Source organism: Ovis canadensis, chromosome 6, assembly GCF_042477335.2.
Source record: "Ovis canadensis isolate MfBH-ARS-UI-01 breed Bighorn chromosome 6, ARS-UI_OviCan_v2, whole genome shotgun sequence".
In the NCBI taxonomy this organism is placed as follows: Eukaryota; Metazoa; Chordata; class Mammalia; order Artiodactyla; family Bovidae; genus Ovis; species Ovis canadensis.
Genome location: NC_091250.1, coordinates 41,952,052 through 41,958,051, shown reverse-complemented (window position 1 = coordinate 41,958,051; position 6,000 = coordinate 41,952,052).

Genomic DNA, 6,000 nt, shown 5'->3' with positions numbered 1-6,000 from the left:
GAACTAAAGAGCCTCTTGATGAAAGTGAAAGTGGAGAGTGGAAAAGTTGGCTTAAAGCTCAACATTCAGAAAACGAAGACCATGGAATCTGGTCCCATCTCTTCATGGGAAATAGATGGGGACACAGCGGAAACAGTGTCAGACTTTATTTTTGTGGGCTCCAAAATCACTGCAGATGGTGACTGCAGCCATGAAATTAAGACCAACCTAGATAGCATGTTGAAAAGCAGACATTGCCAACAAAGGTTAGTCTAGTCAAGGCTGTGGTTTTTCCAGTGGTCAAGTATGGATGTGAGTTAGACTGTGAAAAAAGCTGAGCGCTGAAGAATTGATGCTTTTGAACTGTGGTGTTGGAGAAGACTCTTGAGAGTCCCTTGGATTGCAAGGAGACCCAACCAGTCCATTCTGAAGATCAACCCTGGGATTTCTTTGGAAGGAATGATGCTAAAGCTTAAACTCCAGTACTTTGGCCACCTCATGCAAAGAGTTGACTCATTGGAAAAGACTCTGATGCTGGGAGGGACTGGGGGCACGAGGAGAAGGGGATGACAGAGGATGAGATGGCTGGATGGCATCACTGACTCGATGGACCTGAGTCTGAGTGAACTCCAGGAGTTGGTGATGGACAGGGAGGCCTGGCGTGCTGCGATTCTTGGGGTCGCAAAGAGTCGGACACGACTGAACAACTGAACTGAGCTGAAGCACTGAACTATATACAACCAATCTTGTCTCATGACTGCCCTCTGATATAGGTATCACTCCTCATTTCAGAGATGACAAAAACTGGCTTAGAAATCTCAACTCACTCGACTAGGTTCATTCATCAAATAGACTGCAGAACTAGAATGTGAAGTGAGGCTATCGGACACCAAAGCATGTGTGTACTTTTCCAGAGCAGGTTGCCACGCAGTCTTCACCTTTACTGTGGAGCATCTACTGACTCCTGTCTTCGACCATCTAGCCAGCTGGATACTCAACACAAAAATTGTGTCCTACAAAAGGCAACTGCCCAAGCATGACAGCATCATTGAAGGACTTGCTTCTCCATTTTATTTGATTAGAATGGGCTTTATGTAATGCATTTTGCATGCTAACCTCACTTCTGGCTTAATTTTTTCTAACATTCTATCTTTATTTTTTCACCTCCTATAATAAAGCAAGAAAAGCATACCACATGCTGCTTTAGGTAACACAAAAAAATGTATTAAGACAGTCCTAAAGCTTTGCTAAATCAAGAAACTACTGTGTAATCACTTTTATAGTTAAAATCCCAATTATCATCATTCTAGAACAAGTACATAAGCTCCAGTATTTCCCAGTTACAGACCTCTGGTTACCTTGGCTGCTTTTCAGAAAGTAAAAGAAATCTTAACATACAGATAAACAATGAGCATTTGAGGACATGGAAAACGTAAAACAGGGCTCAGTGGCATGTCTTTAAGCTAAGAAGCCAGACAATACCACGGACAATCAAGAGAAACTGCAATGGACTCAAGGACAAGCAGAGAGGAAAAAACTAGGTATCGAGGCAAATCACTTTGTTGACTGGATTAATGCAGTCATCAGGTGGGAATGGGGTTAGGGGCCTGCTGGAAGTGAAAAAGAAATGAAACAGGTTAAGACATTTACATTTACTGACACTGTCACCAAAATACGTTTAGAGTAAGGATCAGCAAACTTCTACAAAGGTCCCGATAGCATTACCTTACACTTTGTATGCCTGTCTTAGTCACACTAGTCAACTGTCATTATAGAACACACATCAAAGAGGAAAAAAAAAAAAAAAAAGACGTGAACAAATGGGCAAGTCCACGTTTTAATAAAACTTTACAGCAATTACAAAACAGAACGCGTGCCAAATATGACCTATGAGGTATAGTCTGCTGCCCTGACAAGAGGTTCAGTAGGCACGAGGAAACATGGATCTGAAACACAAGAGGAAGGTCGTGGCTAAGGACAGAGATTTGGAAGCTACTGTCACAAAGTGACACTATGCATGACCTAAGAATAGTAAAGATGGAAGATATGAACATTTAAAGACAGAATTCTTATAAAATAGCAACACTTGAAAAAAGCATGAAGAGAAGGTAAATAATGATTTTCTGAAAGGAGAAAAAATGTGCAAAATGGGAACTTATGAAAAACAAACATTCTTAAAATCAGAACAAGTGCTGAAAGAAACTTTTTATAACAATATAAAGATGAATCTGGGAAATGTTCTCAATTTAAAAAAACTGCAAAGTTAAATTCAATCTGAGGCTTCAAAACAAAACTCGGTCCTGTTATCAGTGCTGATTCAAGCTTTTTAAATGTTTATAGGCCTAAAACAGATTTAACAACTTAATGCTTATCCTTTGGAAGAAGTTCAATCTAGAGAACTATTTTACTTCTATTTTAAAACAATACTGGCTCATTAGAAGAAAATAAAACAGTATCGATCATAAAAATATCATGAGGACCAAAACTGAAAAACTTGCTAAGCGGCATTCTGTAGAACACAACTACAACGTTGAAGATGATCCTTTTATGTACATTAGAACAGTCTGGGTTTGGAATGCATAGCGACTAAGGGCCATCTGGTGAGTGCTAAAGAAAAGGGATTCCCAAGTCGCTTAGTGGTAGAGAATCTACCTGGCCACGAGATGCAGGTTCGATCCCTGGTTTTGGAAGACCCCTGGAGTAGGAAATGGGAACCCACTGCAGTATTCTTGCCTGGGAAATCCCACAGTCAGAGGGGCTTGGCTGGCTTCAGCCCAGACTTGCAAAGGGCTGGACATGACTTAGCAACTAAACAACAACAAAAAGGAAACTGCTTTTTTTGCACATATCAAAAAAATTGTACTATGCAAAGATAAGACTACAATTTACACTGGGAAACTGTGAACGCAAAAATTACAAGCAAGCAAGGAAGGAAGCCAGTCCTCCAGCAAGGCATACATTCATATAATCACTAGAATATAAAAGTTTTATATGTTATGACATGTAAAACTGAACTTTCCAAGATTATTAAATGAGAAAGCAATGCTGAACGATCTGGGTCCAAAAAAAGGCACACGTACCTGGTGTATGCACTGAAAATTCTTAGACATATATAAGAAATTTGAGTGGTACCTTGAAAAAGAAAAGTAGGATTGAAGAAGGTAGGATATTGTCACCTTCTGCAGAAAGACTACCTTTCTGTAGTCAAAATAGGTTGTGTGTTATGTCTGGTCAAACATTGAAAAAAAAAAAACAGGCTGAACGGAGAACTGTTATCTACAAAACCATATCAAAGCAGACACAATCACACTGAAAATGCTTCAACAAATTCAAAAGTATGCTAAAACAACGAAGCTTTTTAAAAGCAAAATTTCATAACTGAAAAAGAGCCACATCCACAAAACTACTTGGACAGTCATACAGATTTCAGCAATGTAAAGCAGAAGTCTTGCAAAAGCTGCAATTTACACATGAGGGTTTGGTCGAGTCCTCCTACATAGTGTGATCCATTTAGACTTGCTGTAAGTTAGTGTTGAAAGGGTGTTTTACATTTACCTCTAGACTAATCCCTAGTAACAGAAACTGTAGTTCTTTTACAATACAAGCTATTTGCAGAAACCATGGAAATATAGAATTATTTTTAATAGATACCTGCTTTTAAAAGTTTAGAGCAGGGACCAGTCTATTTTGTTTTCTTCTGTACATCCAGCATCTACAGCACAATAAACCGAGGTACTCAAAATGCATTTTTTGGAGACAAAGTACGGACATAACTTCTGTGCAAGACTATTAAGAATTTATAAGCTCAGAAGTAAAAGGGGGCAAGATTAAAAACATGGAATCTGGTTCCTGTGAATTGGGAAAGGCATAGCACATTTCATCTCACACCCAGTTTCAGTTTTTTTGCTTCTGGCAGTAAAATAATCACATGAATATTAGAACATGAAACTATCCAAGGTGTTAGGATGACTACCTCATGTCTACTTTGAAATTTACAGTAAGCAAGATATAAAAAAGTATTATTGAAAGATGCTACAGACTGGGGCTGAAACGAAAAGTAGAGATAACAAGCTGGTTGTTTTTAGCGACTGATGGGCAAATGAGCTGATCCTGGCTACTGAAGACAACTTAAGAGTGGTGTCTCTCCAACTGTATGTGATAGAGGAGCAGGTTTAAATCCCAAAATGCACACTCCTGTCACAAATATACTTTATATATATATATATATCACATACTTCTTCCCGAGTGGTGCTAGAGGTGAGGAACCCACTTGCCAATGCAGGAGACATGAGACATAGGCGTGATTCGTGGGTTGGAAGACCCCCTGGAGGAGGGCATGGCAACCCACTTCCAGTCAGTCTTCTTGCTTGGAGAATTCCACAGACAGAGGAGCCTGGTAGGCTACAGTCAGATACAACTGAAGCAACTTCCACACACACAATGTCACAGCAATATCTGATTTCTGTAGACGTTTCTAGATACTCAGTTTCTATACTGGTCTAGAGAGACACCTGCTAGCACTACCTAGGGTTTTGTTTCTTAACGTCAGTTGGATCTGAAACCTTGCATTTATCCGGGTCTAACTCTTGAGTGAGAAAATTCAGGTCTTTTCCCCTTCTACTCAGTAAATGAAGACAATCCAATCCAACAATTAGATAAAAAGTAGCACAGAGACTTGTCATTAACTTGTTTTAATTTTAAAATGTAAAACATCACATTATCACACTGCCTTAGTAAATTAAAATTATCCTTTTGAATGCAAACTTCAGCATTTAAGAATCTCAACTTGAAAGCTTCACTTTATTTTGCCATTTATCTTAGAAGATAACAGGACACAGATACTTAAAACCGGATATGAAAATATTCACTTGATCTATGTATCTCTAAACTCCTGTACCTTTGTTTCCATGTTCTCAGGAAAAAAAGCCAAATGATTAACTGAGTGTGAACAGAGTACCCTCAGGGGATTCCCTATCTCTTATATGTTTCATTATCAAAGGAAGTAAAATTTAAAATGTTCTGACCTATATACACTGACTACAATCTGGTACAATTTACTGTAGCCCATGAGGTAGGCTCCACACCTCTGAGACTGTTTCATGTGCTTTACAGAATTTCTGGAACAAAATTTCTAGGACTCAAATCCATACTAAGTGACTTAAATCCTCACTGTTTCTGTTTCTTCATCTGTAAAAAGGGGATAAGAGCACCTACATCGAAGGATTATTGTGCAGGTTAAAGTGCATGTGAAGTGCTTAGAATACTGCCTGGCATACAGTAAGTACTAAGTAAGGATTTTAACTTTTTGATTCTTTCATAGTATAACTCAAATCCTTCTGAAGAACTAGAATTTTAACAATTAAATTGGTTAAATGAAATATGGCATATCCTTATGATGAAATACTAATTATCCATTAAAGGTTATTTTATTAATCTATTATGAAAATATATTTAAGCTATAATATCCTGTTGAACAGAAAGGAAAAAGTAAATTAGAAAATCATGTACAATCTAATCTTATATTTAGAAAAGATGCTAATAGTTATAAATATTTGCAAGTTATTGTGATATTTAAGTGATATTTGCCAAAGACACTCAGAATCATTCCACACACACTGGAAAAAAAGACTTAAAACCAATTGTGATTCTCAGCTGATAATAAGGAGGATAATAAAATGCCATAAATTAGGATTCTTAACAATTTAGAACTGTGTACATTTAATGCATTATTTCTCGACTCTCATAGGCTGATACTTCTTAAAATGGACTGCATGCTAGAATTAATAAAGCACTGATTTCTGATGCATTCCTCCAATGCCACCCACTGCCAACATACTAATACTACCACTGTTACTTTTAAGCAAGCTCTTGAAGTGCTCACAAACTACATAAACCAAAAGACAATAAGTCACCTTAACCAATCACCCAAATTTAAACAAGATATTATTAGGTACATATATTGAGATTATAAATATAAAAGACACAGTATTTATAGAATACTGAACAAGGGGTGTTTGTGGT